The 14915-nt window shown below is 51.1% G+C and overlaps 29 non-coding genes across 29 annotated transcripts; 19 read left to right on the top strand and 10 right to left on the bottom strand.

Annotated features, from left to right (window-relative positions):
• Positions 1–74: 74 nt before the first annotated feature.
• On the bottom strand, positions 75–146 carry trnae-cuc (transfer RNA glutamic acid (anticodon CUC)). Its single transcript has one exon. It is a non-coding gene; the product is annotated as a tRNA-Glu (tRNA).
• A 630-nt stretch (positions 147–776) lies between these two features.
• Positions 777–849, top strand: trnar-acg (transfer RNA arginine (anticodon ACG)). Its single transcript has one exon. It is a non-coding gene; the product is annotated as a tRNA-Arg (tRNA).
• A 474-nt stretch (positions 850–1323) lies between these two features.
• On the top strand, positions 1324–1395 carry trnae-uuc (transfer RNA glutamic acid (anticodon UUC)). The gene has a single exon. It is a non-coding gene; the product is annotated as a tRNA-Glu (tRNA).
• A 123-nt stretch (positions 1396–1518) lies between these two features.
• Positions 1519–1605, top strand: trnay-gua (transfer RNA tyrosine (anticodon GUA)). Its single transcript is given in 2 exon segments — positions 1519–1555; positions 1570–1605. It is a non-coding gene; the product is annotated as a tRNA-Tyr (tRNA).
• A 55-nt stretch (positions 1606–1660) lies between these two features.
• trnae-cuc (transfer RNA glutamic acid (anticodon CUC)) lies at positions 1661–1732 on the bottom strand. Its single transcript has one exon. It is a non-coding gene; the product is annotated as a tRNA-Glu (tRNA).
• Positions 1733–2911: 1179 nt separating this feature from the next.
• Positions 2912–2983, top strand: trnae-uuc (transfer RNA glutamic acid (anticodon UUC)). The gene has a single exon. It is a non-coding gene; the product is annotated as a tRNA-Glu (tRNA).
• A 123-nt stretch (positions 2984–3106) lies between these two features.
• trnay-gua (transfer RNA tyrosine (anticodon GUA)) lies at positions 3107–3193 on the top strand. The gene is given in 2 exon segments: positions 3107–3143; positions 3158–3193. It is a non-coding gene; the product is annotated as a tRNA-Tyr (tRNA).
• Positions 3194–3248: 55 nt separating this feature from the next.
• trnae-cuc (transfer RNA glutamic acid (anticodon CUC)) lies at positions 3249–3320 on the bottom strand. Its single transcript has one exon. It is a non-coding gene; the product is annotated as a tRNA-Glu (tRNA).
• A 630-nt stretch (positions 3321–3950) lies between these two features.
• On the top strand, positions 3951–4023 carry trnar-acg (transfer RNA arginine (anticodon ACG)). Its single transcript has one exon. It is a non-coding gene; the product is annotated as a tRNA-Arg (tRNA).
• Positions 4024–4497: 474 nt separating this feature from the next.
• trnae-uuc (transfer RNA glutamic acid (anticodon UUC)) lies at positions 4498–4569 on the top strand. The gene has a single exon. It is a non-coding gene; the product is annotated as a tRNA-Glu (tRNA).
• Positions 4570–4692: 123 nt separating this feature from the next.
• On the top strand, positions 4693–4779 carry trnay-gua (transfer RNA tyrosine (anticodon GUA)). The gene is given in 2 exon segments: positions 4693–4729; positions 4744–4779. It is a non-coding gene; the product is annotated as a tRNA-Tyr (tRNA).
• Positions 4780–4834: 55 nt separating this feature from the next.
• trnae-cuc (transfer RNA glutamic acid (anticodon CUC)) lies at positions 4835–4906 on the bottom strand. The gene has a single exon. It is a non-coding gene; the product is annotated as a tRNA-Glu (tRNA).
• A 630-nt stretch (positions 4907–5536) lies between these two features.
• trnar-acg (transfer RNA arginine (anticodon ACG)) lies at positions 5537–5609 on the top strand. The gene has a single exon. It is a non-coding gene; the product is annotated as a tRNA-Arg (tRNA).
• A 473-nt stretch (positions 5610–6082) lies between these two features.
• trnae-uuc (transfer RNA glutamic acid (anticodon UUC)) lies at positions 6083–6154 on the top strand. The gene has a single exon. It is a non-coding gene; the product is annotated as a tRNA-Glu (tRNA).
• Positions 6155–6419: 265 nt separating this feature from the next.
• trnae-cuc (transfer RNA glutamic acid (anticodon CUC)) lies at positions 6420–6491 on the bottom strand. The gene has a single exon. It is a non-coding gene; the product is annotated as a tRNA-Glu (tRNA).
• A 630-nt stretch (positions 6492–7121) lies between these two features.
• Positions 7122–7194, top strand: trnar-acg (transfer RNA arginine (anticodon ACG)). Its single transcript has one exon. It is a non-coding gene; the product is annotated as a tRNA-Arg (tRNA).
• Positions 7195–7668: 474 nt separating this feature from the next.
• trnae-uuc (transfer RNA glutamic acid (anticodon UUC)) lies at positions 7669–7740 on the top strand. Its single transcript has one exon. It is a non-coding gene; the product is annotated as a tRNA-Glu (tRNA).
• A 265-nt stretch (positions 7741–8005) lies between these two features.
• On the bottom strand, positions 8006–8077 carry trnae-cuc (transfer RNA glutamic acid (anticodon CUC)). The gene has a single exon. It is a non-coding gene; the product is annotated as a tRNA-Glu (tRNA).
• Positions 8078–8707: 630 nt separating this feature from the next.
• Positions 8708–8780, top strand: trnar-acg (transfer RNA arginine (anticodon ACG)). The gene has a single exon. It is a non-coding gene; the product is annotated as a tRNA-Arg (tRNA).
• Positions 8781–9253: 473 nt separating this feature from the next.
• Positions 9254–9325, top strand: trnae-uuc (transfer RNA glutamic acid (anticodon UUC)). Its single transcript has one exon. It is a non-coding gene; the product is annotated as a tRNA-Glu (tRNA).
• A 265-nt stretch (positions 9326–9590) lies between these two features.
• trnae-cuc (transfer RNA glutamic acid (anticodon CUC)) lies at positions 9591–9662 on the bottom strand. The gene has a single exon. It is a non-coding gene; the product is annotated as a tRNA-Glu (tRNA).
• Positions 9663–10840: 1178 nt separating this feature from the next.
• trnae-uuc (transfer RNA glutamic acid (anticodon UUC)) lies at positions 10841–10912 on the top strand. Its single transcript has one exon. It is a non-coding gene; the product is annotated as a tRNA-Glu (tRNA).
• Positions 10913–11177: 265 nt separating this feature from the next.
• Positions 11178–11249, bottom strand: trnae-cuc (transfer RNA glutamic acid (anticodon CUC)). The gene has a single exon. It is a non-coding gene; the product is annotated as a tRNA-Glu (tRNA).
• A 630-nt stretch (positions 11250–11879) lies between these two features.
• Positions 11880–11952, top strand: trnar-acg (transfer RNA arginine (anticodon ACG)). Its single transcript has one exon. It is a non-coding gene; the product is annotated as a tRNA-Arg (tRNA).
• A 474-nt stretch (positions 11953–12426) lies between these two features.
• trnae-uuc (transfer RNA glutamic acid (anticodon UUC)) lies at positions 12427–12498 on the top strand. The gene has a single exon. It is a non-coding gene; the product is annotated as a tRNA-Glu (tRNA).
• Positions 12499–12763: 265 nt separating this feature from the next.
• Positions 12764–12835, bottom strand: trnae-cuc (transfer RNA glutamic acid (anticodon CUC)). Its single transcript has one exon. It is a non-coding gene; the product is annotated as a tRNA-Glu (tRNA).
• A 1178-nt stretch (positions 12836–14013) lies between these two features.
• On the top strand, positions 14014–14085 carry trnae-uuc (transfer RNA glutamic acid (anticodon UUC)). The gene has a single exon. It is a non-coding gene; the product is annotated as a tRNA-Glu (tRNA).
• A 123-nt stretch (positions 14086–14208) lies between these two features.
• trnay-gua (transfer RNA tyrosine (anticodon GUA)) lies at positions 14209–14295 on the top strand. Its single transcript is given in 2 exon segments — positions 14209–14245; positions 14260–14295. It is a non-coding gene; the product is annotated as a tRNA-Tyr (tRNA).
• A 55-nt stretch (positions 14296–14350) lies between these two features.
• Positions 14351–14422, bottom strand: trnae-cuc (transfer RNA glutamic acid (anticodon CUC)). The gene has a single exon. It is a non-coding gene; the product is annotated as a tRNA-Glu (tRNA).
• Positions 14423–14915: the final 493 nt, after the last annotated feature.

The raw sequence follows: 14915 nt of genomic DNA on the forward strand, positions 1-14915 counted from the left end.
TCAACTCAGGCTCGAAGGAGGTCACTTTTCACACTCAAACATTTTCTTGGCCGCGCTGGAGGGCAAAAGGAACGTTCCCTGACCGGGAATCGAACCCGGGCCGCGGCGGTGAGAGCGCCGAATCCTAACCACTAGACCACCAGGGAAGGGCTGTTCAGCCTGTCTCCTCAAGCCTGCCTGTGGGCCTCTACCAGATTTTGCTGCAATTTCTCAAGCAAAACCGCTAAGGCTAGCCTTTTCCTCTTGGAGAGGAGAGAGTCTCTGACCCTGGATCACAGTTCTTCCACTGAGAAACTGTCACATGCTCTGTGAGAACATCCTAACAACATCGCAACTTGCAATTCAATCAAAGCAGCTTGCAAAAGACAACAAGGAGAGCCCAGCCGTGCTCTTAGTGCCAAGAGGTGCCTGACTCACTCCGCTTTTTGTTTTCAGCCCTTCTTCTGCAGAGCATCTGGCGAAGGAGCTCGAGGTTGACAGAGCGCATAGCACAGAGTGTCGTCGTCTCTGAGGTATGTCTGGCTTTTTGAGCGGCCAGCCTTGCACTGTTTTAAAGTAATTTGCTACCCAGCTACGTTAGCCACGCCAGGAAGACAGAGATCCCTAACATGTGACGCCTCCGTCTTCAAGCTTTTCATAGCAGACCCCTCTTTGGAGCGCTGCCTTACGTTGGCTCCAGGCCTGTTAATGGCATGAGAAAAAGTTGATGTTGCGACAGGCCCCGCTCCAGGCAAACACCACCAAGATGCGTGTAAACACCAGGGCGCCTCATCGGTGGGCCAGTGGCGCAATGGATAACGCGTCTGACTACGGATCAGAAGATTCTAGGTTCGACTCCTGGCTGGCTCGATCTGCCTCTTTTGCTTCGCTATCAGCCTACAGCAGTTTTATTAGCTTGTTTTATTAGCCCATAGTTTTTGACTATTGGTATTGGAATGGTTAGTTTTTTTTTCTTGTAAACTGACAGTCCAACCATAGGCCGTTTTGTCAGCTAGATAGCGCCTACCATACAATACCGTGCGTGCTTTCAAATGCATCGCATAAGCACTGTCACGGGGACCTTGCTTTAATGACCAGTTTATAGTATATTTTTATGCGAACACAAGAATGGGAGAGAGCTGCACCCCCTGGGAGAGACAAATGACATCTCCCTCCATCGAGTCTGGTACAAGTGAATTCAGTAAACAATCCCTTCGGAACATTGCCATATTCCTAAAGGCGACGGTCACACACTGAATGCCAAAGGGCCTAACATAACCCTGCCCTTGTACTGGCCACACGCATGAAAAATGGCACACAAGCCTGACCGGCGTTTGCGGGCTTTCCCATATGGTCTAGCGGTCAGGATTCCTGGTTTTCACCCAGGCGGCCCGGGTTCGACTCCCGGTATGGGAAGTTTGGCTTGTCTTTGCTCCCCTTATCGAACAGCCAGAGCTTCTGTCTATTACTGAATCGCTTTTAGCCAGCAGTGGAGCTGCAGCAACCTGATAGGTTGAGGTTCTTCTCTTTCCCTGCATACCTTCGATAGCTCAGCTGGTAGAGCGGAGGACTGTAGGTGGAACGTTGGCAATCCTTAGGTCGCTGGTTCGACTCCGGCTCGAAGGAGGTCACTTTTCACACTCAAACATTTTCTTGGCCGCGCTGGAGGGCAAAAGGAACGTTCCCTGACCGGGAATCGAACCCAGGCCGCGGCGGTGAGAGCGCCGAATCCTAACCACTAGACCACCAGGGAAGGGCTGTTCAGCCTGTCTCCTCAAGCCTGCCTGTGGGCCTCTACCAGATTTTGCTGCAATTTCTCAAGCAAAACCGCTAAGGCTAGCCTTTTCCTCTTGGAGAGGAGAGAGTCTCTGACCCTGGATCACAGTTCTTCCACTGAGAAACTGTCACATGCTCCGTGAGAACATCCTAACAACACCGCAACTTGCAATTCAATCAAAGCAGCTTGCAAAAGACAACAAGGAGAGCCCAGCCGTGCTCTCAGTGCCAAGAGGTGCCTGACTCACTCCGCTTTTTGTTTTCAGCCCTTCTTCTGCAGAGCATCTGGCGAAGGAGCTCGAGGTTGACAGAGCGCATAGCACAGAGTGTCGTCGTCTCTGAGGTATGCCTGGTTTTTTGAGCGGCCAGCCTTGCACTGTTTTAAAGTAATTTGCTACCCAGCTACGTTAGCCATGCCAGGAAGACAGAGATCCCTAACATGTGACGCCTCCGTCTTCAAGCTTTTCATAGCAGACCCCTCATCGGAGCGCTTCCTTACGTTGGCTCCAGGCCTGTTAATGGCATGAGAAAAAGTTGATGTTGCGACAGGCCCCGCTCCAGGCGAACACCACCAAGATGCGTGTAAACACCAGGCCGCCTGACCGGTGGGCCAGTGGCGCAATGGATAACGCGTCTGACTACGGATCAGAAGATTCTAGGTACGGCTCCTGGCTGGCTCGATCTGCCTCTTTTGCTTCGCTATCAGCCTACAGCAGTTTTATTAGTTTGTTTTATTAGCCCATAGTTTTTGACTATTGGTATTGGAATGGTTAGTTTTTTTTTTTCTTGTAAACTGACAGTCCAACCATAGGCCGTTTTGTCAGCTAGATAGCGCCTACCATACAATACCGTGCGTGCTTTCAAATGCATCGCATAAGCACTGTCACGGGGACCTTGCTTTAATGACCAGTTTATAGTATCTTTTTATGCGAACACAAGAATGGGAGAGAGCTGCACCCCCTGGGAGAGACAAATGACATCTCCCTCCATCGAGTCTGGTACAAGTGAATTCAGTAAACAATCCCTTCGGAACATTGCCATATTCTTAAAGGCGACGGTCACACACTGAATGCCAAAGGGCCTAACATAACCCTGCCCTTGTACTGGCCACACGCATGAAAAATGGCACACAAGCCTGACCGGCGTTTGCGGGCTTTCCCATATGGTCTAGCGGTCAGGATTCCTGGTTTTCACCCAGGCGGCCTGGGTTCGACTCCCGGTATGGGAAATTTGGCTTGTCTTTGCTCTCCTTATCGAACAGCCAGAGCTTCTGTCTATTACTGAATCGCTTTTAGCCAGCAGTGGAGCTGCAGCAACCTGATAGGTTGAGGTTCTTCTCTTTCCCTGCATACCTTCGATAGCTCAGCTGGTAGAGCGGAGGACTGTAGGTGGAACGTTGGCAATCCTTAGGTCGCTGGTTCGACTCCGGCTCGAAGGAGGTCACTTTTCACACTCAAACATTTTCTTGGCCGCGCTGGAGGGCAAAAGGAACGTTCCCTGACCGGGAATCGAACCCGGGCCGCGGCGGTGAGAGCGCCGAATCCTAACCACTAGACCACCAGGGAAGGGCTGTTCAGTCTGTCTCCTCAAGCCTTCCTGTGGGCCTCTACCAGATTTTGCTGCAATTTCTCAAGCAAAACCGCTATGGCTAGCCTTTTCCTCTTGGAGAGGAGAGAGTCTCTGACCCTGGATCACAGTTCTTCCACTGAGAAACTGTCACATGCTCTGTGAGAACATCCTAACAACATCGCAACTTGCAATTCAATCAAAGCAGCTTGCAAAAGACAACAAGGAGAGCCCAGCCGTGCTCTCAGTGCCAAGAGGTGCCTGACTCACTCCGCTTTTTGTTTTCAGCCCTTCTTCTGCAGAGCATCTGGCGAAGGAGCTCCAGGTTGACAGAGCGCATAGCACAGAGTGTCGTCGTCTCTGAGGTATGCCTGGCTTTTTGAGCGGCCAGCCTTGCACTGTTTTAAAGTAATTTGCTACCCAGCTACGTTAGCCACGCCAGGAAGACAGAGATCCCTAACATGTGACACCTCCGTCTTCAAGCTTTTCATAGCAGACCCCTCATCGGAGCGCTTCCTTACGTTGGCTCCAGGCCTGTTAATGGCATGAGAAAAAGTTGATGTTGCGACAGGCCCCGCTCCAGGCAAACACCACCAAGATGCGTGTAAACACCAGGGCGCCTCACCGGTGGGCCAGTGGCGCAATGGATAACGCGTCTGACTACGGATCAGAAGATTCTAGGTTCGACTCCTGGCTGGCTCGATCTGCCTCTTTTGCTTCGCTATCAGCCTACAGCAGTTTTATTAGCTTGTTTTATTAGCCCATAGTTTTTGACTATTGGTATTGGAATGGTTAGTTTTTTTTTCTTGTAAACTGACAGTCCAACCATAGGCCGTTTTGTCAGCTAGATAGCGCCTACCATACAATACCGTGCGTGCTTTCAAATGCATCGCATAAGCACTGTCACGGGGACCTTGCTTTAATGACCAGTTTATAGTATCTTTTTATGCGAACACAAGAATGGGAGAGAGCTGCACCCCCTGGGAGAGACAAATGACATCTCCCTCCATCGAGTCTGGTACAAGTGAATTCAGTAAACAATCCCTTCGGAACATTGCCATATTCTTAAAGGCGACGGTCACACACTGAATGCCAAAGGGCCTAACATAACCCTGCCCTTGTACTGGCCACACGCATGAAAAATGGCACACAAGCCTGACCGGCGTTTGTGGGCTTTCCCATATGGTCTAGCGGTCAGGATTCCTGGTTTTCACCCAGGCGGCCCGGGTTCGACTCCCGGTATGGGAAGTTTGGCTTGTCTTTGCTCCCCTTATCGAACAGCCAGAGCTTCTGTCTATTACTGAATCGCTTTTAGCCAGCAGTGGAGCTGCAGCAACCTGATAGGTTGAGGTTCTTCTCTTTCCCTGCATACCTTCGATAGCTCAGCTGGTAGAGCGGAGGACTGTAGGTGGAACGTTGGCAATCCTTAGGTCGCTGGTTCGACTCCGGCTCGAAGGAGGTCACTTTTCACACTCAAACATTTTCTTGGCCGCGCTGGAGGGCAAAAGGAACGTTCCCTGACCGGGAATCGAACCCGGGCCGCGGCGGTGAGAGCGCCGAATCCTAACCACTAGACCACCAGGGAAGGGCTGTTCAGCCTGTCTCCTCAAGCCTGCCTGTGGGCCTCTACCAGATTTTGCTGCAAATTCTCAAGCAAAACCGCTAAGGCTAGCCTTTTCCTCTTGGAGAGGAGAGAGTCTCTGACCCTGGATCACAGTTCTTCCACTGAGAAACTGTCACATGCTCTGTGAGAACATCCTAACAACATCGCAACTTGCAATTCAATCAAAGCAGCTTGCAAAAGACAACAAGGAGAGCCCAGCCGTGCTCTCAGTGCCAAGAGGTGCCTGACTCACTCCGCTTTTTGTTTTCAGCCCTTCTTCTGCAGAGCATCTGGCGAAGGAGCTCGAGGTTGACAGAGCGCATAGCACAGAGTGTCGTCGTCTCTGAGGTATGCCTGGCTTTTTGAGCGGCCAGCCTTGCACTGTTTTAAAGTAATTTACTACCCAGCTACGTTAGCCACGCCAGGAAGACAGAGATCCCTAACATGTGACGCCTCCGTCTTCAAGCTTTTCATAGCAGACCCCTCTTTGGAGCGCTGCCTTACGTTGGCTCCAGGCCTGTTAATGGCATGAGAAAAAGTTGATGTTGCGACAGGCCCCGCTCCAGGCAAACACCACCAAGATGCGTGTAAACACCAGGGCGCCTCATCGGTGGGCCAGTGGCGCAATGGATAACGCGTCTGACTACGGATCAGAAGATTCTAGGTTCGACTCCTGGCTGGCTCGATCTGCTTCTTTTGCTTCGCTATCAGCCTACAGCAGTTTTATTAGCTTGTTTTATTAGCCCATAGTTTTTGACTATTGGTATTGGAATGGTTAGTTTTTTTTTCTTGTAAACTGACAGTCCAACCATAGGCCGTTTTGTCAGCTAGATAGCGCCAACCATACAATACCGTGCGTGCTTTCAAATGCATCGCATAAGCACTGTCACGGGACCTTGCTTTAATGACCAGTTTATAGTATCTTTTAATGCGAACACAAGAATGGGAGAGAGCTGCACCCCCTGGGAGAGACAAATGACATCTCCCTCCATCGAGTCTGGTACAAGTGAATTCAGTAAACAATCCCTTCGGAACATTGCCATATTCCTAAAGGCGACGGTCACACACTGAATGCCAAAGGGCCTAACATAACCCTGCCCTTGTACTGGCCACACGCATGAAAAATGGCACACAAGCCTGACCGGCGTTTGCGGGCTTTCCCATATGGTCTAGCGGTCAGGATTCCTGGTTTTCACCCAGGCGGCCCGGGTTCGACTCCCGGTATGGGAAGTTTGGCTTGTCTTTGCTCCCCTTATCGAACAGCCAGAGCTTCTGTCTATTACTGAATCGCTTTTAGCCAGCAGTGGAGCTGCAGCAACCTGATAGGTTGAGGTTCTTCTCTTTCCCTGCATACCTTCGATAGCTCAGCTGGTAGAGCGGAGGACTGTAGGTGGAACGTTGGCAATCCTTAGGTCGCTGGTTTGACTCCGGCTCGAAGGAGGTCACTTTTCACACTCAAACATTTTCTTGGCCGCGCTGGAGGGCAAAAGGAACGTTCCCTGACCGGGAATCGAACCCGGGCCGCGGCGGTGAGAGCGCCGAATCCTAACCACTAGACCACCAGGGAAGGGCTGTTCAGCCTGTCTCCTCAAGCCTGCCTGTGGGCCTCTACCAGATTTTGCTGCAATTTCTCAAGCAAAACCGCTAAGGCTAGCCTTTTCCTCTTGGAGAGGAGAGAGTCTCTGACCCTGGATCACAGTTCTTCCACTGAGAAACTGTCACATGCTCTGTGAGAACATCCTAACAACATCGCAACTTGCAATTCAATCAAAGCAGCTTGCAAAAGACAACAAGGAGAGCCCAGCCGTGCTCTTAGTGCCAAGAGGTGCCTGACTCACTCCGCTTTTTGTTTTCAGCCCTTCTTCTGCAGAGCATCTGGCGAAGGAGCTCGAGGTTAACAGAGCGCATAGCACAGAGTGTCGTCGTCTCTGAGGTATGCCTGGCTTTTTGAGCGGCCAGCCTTGCACTGTTTTAAAGTAATTTGCTACCCAGCTACGTTAGCCACGCCAGGAAGACAGAGATCCCTAACATGTGACGCCTCCGTCTTCAAGCTTTTCATAGCAGACCCCTCTTTGGAGCGCTTCCTTACGTTGGCTCCAGGCCTGTTAATGGCATGAGAAAAAGTTGATGTTGCGACAGGCCCCGCTCCAGGCAAACACCACCAAGATGCGTGTAAACACCAGGGCGCCTCATCGGTGGGCCAGTGGCGCAATGGATAACGCGTCTGACTACGGATCAGAAGATTCTAGGTTCGACTCCTGGCTGGCTCGATCTGCCTCTTTTGCTTCGCTATCAGCCTACAGCAGTTTTATTAGCTTGTTTTATTAGCCCATCGTTTTTGACTATTGGTATTGGAATGGTTAGTTTTTTTTTCTTGTAAACTGACAGTCCAACCATAGGCCGTTTTGTCAGCTAGATAGCGCCTACCATACAATACCGTGCGTGCTTTCAAATGCATCGCATAAGCACTGTCACGGGGACCTTGCTTTAATGACCAGTTTATAGTATCTTTTTATGCGAACACAAGAATGGGAGAGAGCTGCACCCCCTGGGAGAGACAAATGACATCTCCCTCCATCGAGTCTGGTACAAGTGAATTCAGTAAACAATCCCTTCGGAACATTGCCATATTCCTAAAGGCGACGGTCACACACTGAATGCCAAAGGGCCTAACATAACCCTGCCCTTGTACTGGCCACACGCATGAAAAATGGCACACAAGCCTGACCGGCGTTTGCGGGCTTTCCCATATGGTCTAGCGGTCAGGATTCCTGGTTTTCACCCAGGCGGCCCGGGTTCGACTCCCGGTATGGGAAGTTTGGCTTGTCTTTGCTCCCCTTATCGAACAGCCAGAGCTTCTGTCTATTACTGAATCGCTTTTAGCCAGCAGTGGAGCTGCAGCAACCTGATAGGTTGAGGTTCTTCTCTTTCCCTGCATACCTTCGATAGCTCAGCTGGTAGAGCGGAGGACTGTAGGTGGAACGTTGGCAATCCTTAGGTCGCTGGTTCGACTCCGCCTCGAAGGAGGTCACTTTTCACACTCAAACATTTTCTTGGCCGCGCTGGAGGGCAAAAGGAACGTTCCCTGACCGGGAATCGAACCCGGGCCGCGGCGGTGAGAGCGCCGAATCCTAACCACTAGACCACCAGGGAAGGGCTGTTCAGCCTGTCTCCTCAAGCCTTCCTGTGGGCCTCTACCAGATTTTGCTGCAATTTCTCAAGCAAAACCGCTAAGGCTAGCCTTTTCCTCTTGGAGAGGAGAGAGTCTCTGACCCTGGATCACAGTTCTTCCACTGAGAAACTGTCACATGCTCCGTGAGAACATCCTAACAACACCGCAACTTGCAATTCAATCAAAGCAGCTTGCAAAAGACAACAAGGAGAGCCCAGCCGTGCTCTCAGTGCCAAGAGGTGCCTGACTCACTCCGCTTTTTGTTTTCAGCCCTTCTTCTGCAGAGCATCTGGCGAAGGAGCTCGAGGTTGACAGAGCGCATAGCACAGAGTGTCGTCGTCTCTGAGGTATGCCTGGTTTTTTGAGCGGCCAGCCTTGCACTGTTTTAAAGTAATTTGCTACCCAGCTACGTTACCCACGCCAGGAAGACAGAGATCCCTAACATGTGACGCCTCCGTCTTCAAGCTTTTCATAGCAGACCCCTCTTAGGAGCGCTTCCTTACGTTGGCTCCAGGCCTGTTAATGGCATGAGAAAAAGTTGATGTTGCGACAGGCCCCGCTCCAGGCAAACACCACCAAGATGCGTGTAAACACCAGGGCGCCTCATCGGTGGGCCAGTGGCGCAATGGATAACGCGTCTGACTACGGATCAGAAGATTCTAGGTTCAACTCCTGGCTGGCTCGATCTGCCTCTTTTGCTTCGCTATCAGCCTACAGCAGTTTTATTAGCTTGTTTTATTAGCCCATAGTTTTTGACTATTGGTATTGGAATGGTTAGTTTTTTTTTCTTGTAAACTGACAGTCCAACCATAGGCCGTTTTGTCAGCTAGATAGCGCCTACCATACAATACCGTGCGTGCTTTCAAATGCATCGCATAAGCACTGTCACGGGGACCTTGCTTTAATGACCAGTTTATAGTATCTTTTTATGCGAACACAAGAATGGGAGAGAGCTGCACCCCTGGGAGAGACAAATGACATCTCCCTCCATCGAGTCTGGTACAAGTGAATTCAGTAAACAATCCCTTCGGAACATTGCCATATTCCTAAAGGCGACGGTCACACACTGAATGCCAAAGGGCCTAACATAACCCTGCCCTTGTACTGGCCACACGCATGAAAAATGGCACACAAGCCTGACCGGCGTTTGCGGGCTTTCCCATATGGTCTAGCGGTCAGGATTCCTGGTTTTCACCCAGGCGGCCCGGGTTCGACTCCCGGTATGGGAAGTTTGGCTTGTCTTTGCTCCCCTTATCGAACAGCCAGAGCTTCTGTCTATTACTGAATCGCTTTTAGCCAGCAGTGGAGCTGCAGCAACCTGATAGGTTGAGGTTCTTCTCTTTCCCTGCATACCTTCAATAGCTCAGCTGGTAGAGCGGAGGACTGTAGGTGGAACGTTGGCAATCCTTAGGTCGCTGGTTCGACTCCGGCTCGAAGGAGGTCACTTTTCACACTCAAACATTTTCTTGGCCGCGCTGGAGGGCAAAAGGAACGTTCCCTGACCGGGAATCGAACCCGGGCCGCGGCGGTGAGAGCGCCGAATCCTAACCACTAGACCACCAGGGAAGGGCTGTTCAGCCTGTCTCCTCAAGCCTGCCTGTGGGCCTCTACCAGATTTTGCTGCAATTTCTCAAGCAAAACCGCTAAGGCTAGCCTTTTCCTCTTGGAGAGGAGAGAGTCTCTGACCCTGGATCACAGTTCTTCCACTGAGAAACTGTCACATGCTCCGTGAGAACATCCTAACAACACCGCAACTTGCAATTCAATCAAAGCAGCTTGCAAAAGACAACAAGGAGAGCCCAGCCGTGCTCTCAGTGCCAAGAGGTGCCTGACTCACTCCGCTTTTTGTTTTCAGCCCTTCTTCTGCAGAGCATCTGGCGAAGGAGCTCGAGGTTGACAGAGCGCATAGCACAGAGTGTCGTCGTCTCTGAGGTATGCCTGGTTTTTTGAGCGGCCAGCCTTGCACTGTTTTAAAGTAATTTGCTACCCAGCTACGTTAGCCACGCCAGGAAGACAGAGATCCCTAACATGTGACGCCTCCGTCTTCAAGCTTTTCATAGCAGACCCCTCATCGGAGCGCTTCCTTACGTTGGCTCCAGGCCTGTTAATGGCATGAGAAAAAGTTGATGTTGCGACAGGCCCCGCTCCAGGCGAACACCACCAAGATGCGTGTAAACACCAGGCCGCCTGACCGGTGGGCCAGTGGCGCAATGAATAACGCGTCTGACTACGGATCAGAAGATTCTAGGTTCGGCTCCTGGCTGGCTCGATCTGCCTCTTTTGCTTCGCTATCAGCCTACAGCAGTTTTATTAGTTTGTTTTATTAGCCCATAGTTTTTGACTATTGGTATTGGAATGGTTAGTTTTTTTTTTCTTGTAAACTGACAGTCCAACCATAGGCCGTTTTGTCAGCTAGATAGCACCTACCATACAATACCGTGCGTGCTTTCAAATGCATCGCATAAGCACTGTCACGGGGACCTTGCTTTAATGACCAGTTTATAGTATCTTTTTATGCGAACACAAGAATGGGAGAGAGCTGCACCCCCTGGGAGAGACAAATGACATCTCCCTCCATCGAGTCTGGTACAAGTGAATTCAGTAAACAATCCCTTCGGAACATTGCCATATTCTTAAAGGCGACGGTCACACACTGAATGCCAAAGGGCCTAACATAACCCTGCCCTTGTACTGGCCACACGCATGAAAAATGGCACACAAGCCTGACCGGCGTTTGCGGGCTTTCCCATATGGTCTAGCGGTCAGGATTCCTGGTTTTCACCCAGGCGGCCCGGGTTCGACTCCCGGTATGGGAAGTTTGGCTTGTCTTTGCTCCCCTTATCGAACAGCCAGAGCTTCTGTCTATTACTGAATCGCTTTTAGCCAGCAGTGGAGCTGCAGCAACCTGATAGGTTGAGGTTCTTCTCTTTCCCTGCATACCTTCGATAGCTCAGCTGGTAGAGCGGAGGACTGTAGGTGGAACGTTGGCAATCCTTAGGTCGCTGGTTCAACTCCGGCTCGAAGGAGGTCACTTTTCACACTCAAACATTTTCTTGGCCGCGCTGGAGGGCAAATGGAACGTTCCCTGACCGGGAATCGAACCCGGGCCGCGGCGGTGAGAGCGCCGAATCCTAACCACTAGACCACCAGGGAAGGGCTGTTCAGCCTGTCTCCTCAAGCCTGCCTGTGGGCCTCTACCAGATTTTGCTGCAATTTCTCAAGCAAAACCGCTAAGGCTAGCCTTTTCCTCTTGGAGAGGAGAGAGTCTCTGACCCTGGATCACAGTTCTTCCACTGAGAAACTGTCACATGCTCTGTGAGAACATCCTAACAACATCGCAACTTGCAATTCAATCAAAGCAGCTTGCAAAAGACAACAAGGAGAGCCCAGCCGTGCTCTTAGTGCCAAGAGGTGCCTGACTCACTCCGCTTTTTGTTTTCAGCCCTTCTTCTGCAGAGCATCTGGCGAAGGAGCTCGAGGGGCACAGAGCGCATAGCACAGAGTGTCGTCGTCTCTGAGGTATGCCTGGCTTTTTGAGCGGCCAGCCTTGCACTGTTTTAAAGTAATTTGCTACCCAGCTACGTTAGCCACGCCAGGAAGACAGAGATCCCTAACATGTGACGCCTCCGTCTTCAAGCTTTTCATAGCAGACCCCTCTTTGGAGCGCTGCCTTACGTTGGCTCCAGGCCTGTTAATGGCATGAGAAAAAGTTGATGTTGCGACAGGCCCCGCTCCAGGCAAACACCACCAAGATGCGTGTAAACACCAGGGCGCCTCATCGGTGGGCCAGTGGCGCAATGGATAACGCGTCTGACTACGGATCAGAAGATTCTAGGTTCGACTCCTGGCTGGCTCGATCTGCCTCTTTTGCTTCGCTATCAGCCTACAGCAGTTTTATTAGCTTGTTTTATTAGCCCATAGTTTTTGACTATTGGTATTGGAATGGTTAGTTTTTTTTTCTTGTAAACTGACAGTCCAACCATAGGCCGTTTTGTCAGCTAGATAGCGCCTACCATACAATACCGTGCGTGCTTTCAAATGCATCGCATAAGCACTGTCACGGGGACCTTGCTTTAATGACCAGTTTATAGTATATTTTTATGCGAACACAAGAATGGGAGAGAGGTGCACCCCCTGGGAGAGACAAATGACATCTCCCTCCATCGAGTCTGGTACAAGTGAATTCAGTAAACAATCCCTTCGGAACATTGCCATATTCCTAAAGGCGACGGTCACACACTGAATGCCAAAGGGCCTAACATAACCCTGCCCTTGTACTGGCCACACGCATGAAAAATGGCACACAAGCCTGACCGGCGTTTGCGGGCTTTCCCATATGGTCTAGCGGTCAGGATTCCTGGTTTTCACCCAGGCGGCCCGGGTTCGACTCCCGGTATGGGAAGTTTGGCTTGTCTTTGCTCCCCTTATCGAACAGCCAGAGCTTCTGTCTATTACTGAATCGCTTTTAGCCAGCAGTGGAGCTGCAGCAACCTGATAGGTTGAGGTTCTTCTCTTTCCCTGCATACCTTCGATAGCTCAGCTGGTAGAGCGGAGGACTGTAGGTGGAACGTTGGCAATCCTTAGGTCGCTGGTTTGACTCCGGCTCGAAGGAGGTCACTTTTCACACTCAAACATTTTCTTGGCCGCGCTGGAGGGCAAAAGGAACGTTCCCTGACCGGGAATCGAACCCGGGCCGCGGCGGTGAGAGCGCCGAATCCTAACCACTAGACCACCAGGGAAGGGCTGTTCAGCCTGTCTCCTCAAGCCTGCCTGTGGGCCTCTACCAGATTTTGCTGCAATTTCTCAAGCAAAACCGCTAAGGCTAGCCTTTTCCTCTTGGAGAGGAGAGAGTCTCTGACCCTGGATCACAGTTCTTCCACTGAGAAACTGTCACATGCTCCGTGAGAACATCCTAACAACACCGCAACTTGCAATTCAATCAAAGCAGCTTGCAAAAGACAACAAGGAGAGCCCAGCCGTGCTCTCAGTGCCAAGAGGTGCCTGACTCACTCCGCTTTTTGTTTTCAGCCCTTCTTCTGCAGAGCATCTGGCGAAGGAGCTCGAGGTTGACAGAGCGCATAGCACAGAGTGTCGTCGTCTCTGAGGTATGCCTGGTTTTTTGAGCGGCCAGCCTTGCACTGTTTTAAAGTAATTTGCTACCCAGCTACGTTAGCCACGCCAGGAAGACAGAGATCCCTAACATGTGACGCCTCCGTCTTCAAGCTTTTCATAGCAGACCCCTCATCGGAGCGCTTCCTTACGTTGGCTCCAGGCCTGTTAATGGCATGAGAAAAAGTTGATGTTGCGACAGGCCCCGCTCCAGGCGAACACCACCAAGATGCGTGTAAACACCAGGCCGCCTGACCGGTGGGCCAGTGGCGCAATGGATAACGCGTCTGACTACGGATCAGAAGATTCTAGGTACGGCTCCTGGCTGGCTCGATCTGCCTCTTTTGCTTCGCTATCAGCCTACAGCAGTTTTATTAGTTTGTTTTATTAGCCCATAGTTTTTGACTATTGGTATTGGAATGGTTAGTTTTTTTTTTTCTTGTAAACTGACAGTCCAACCATAGGCCGTTTTGTCAGCTAGATAGCACCTACCATACAATACCGTGCGTGCTTTCAAATGCATCGCAAAAGCACTGTCACGGGGACCTTGCTTTAATGACCAGTTTATAGTATCTTTTTATGCGAACACAAGAATGGGAGAGAGCTGCACCCCCTGGGAGAGACAAATGACATCTCCCTCCATCGAGTCTGGTACAAGTGAATTCAGTAAACAATCCCTTCGAACATTGCCATATTCTTAAAGGCGACGGTCACACACTGAATGCCAAAGGGCCTAACATAACCCTGCCCTTGTACTGGCCACACGCATGAAAAATGGCACACAAGCCTGACCGGCGTTTGCGGGCTTTCCCATATGGTCTAGCGGTCAGGATTCCTGGTTTTCACCCAGGCGGCCCGGGTTCGACTCCCGGTATGGGAAGTTTGGCTTGTCTTTGCTCCCCTTATCGAACAGCCAGAGCTTCTGTCTATTACTGAATCGCTTTTAGCCAGCAGTGGAGCTGCAGCAACCTGATAGGTTGAGGTTCTTCTCTTTCCCTGCATACCTTCGATAGCTCAGCTGGTAGAGCGGAGGACTGTAGGTGGAACGTTGGCAATCCTTAGGTCGCTGGTTCGACTCCGGCTCGAAGGAGGTCACTTTTCACACTCAAACATTTTCTTGGCCGCGCTGGAGGGCAAAAGGAACGTTCCCTGACCGGGAATCGAACCCGGGCCGCGGCGGTGAGAGCGCCGAATCCTAACCACTAGACCACCAGGGAAGGGCTGTTCAGCCTGTCTCCTCAAGCCTGCCTGTCGGCCTCTACCAGATTTTGCTGCAATTTCTCAAGCAAAACCGCTAAGGCTAGCCTTTTCCTCTTGGAGAGGAGAGAGTCTCTGACCCTGGATCACAGTTCTTCCACTGAGAAACTGTCACATGCTCCGTGAGAACATCCTAACAACACCGCAACTTGCAATTCAATCAAAGCAGCTTGCAAAAGACAACAAGGAGAGCCCAGCCGTGCTCTCAGTGCCAAGAGGTGCCTGACTCACTCCGCTTTTTGTTTTCAGCCCTTCTTCTGCAGAGCATCTGGCGAAGGAGCTCGAGGTTGACAGAGCGCATAGCACAGAGTGTCGTCGTCTCTGAGGTATGCCTGGTTTTTTGAGCGGCCAGCCTTGCACTGTTTTAAAGTAATTTGCTACCCAGCTACGTTAGCCACGCCAGGAAGACAGAGATCCCTAACATGTGACGCCTCCGTCTTCAAGCTTTTCATA

The sequence above is a fragment of the Pseudorasbora parva genome, chromosome 22 (genome assembly GCF_024679245.1).
Source record: "Pseudorasbora parva isolate DD20220531a chromosome 22, ASM2467924v1, whole genome shotgun sequence".
NCBI classification, from domain to species: Eukaryota; Metazoa; Chordata; class Actinopteri; order Cypriniformes; family Gobionidae; genus Pseudorasbora; species Pseudorasbora parva.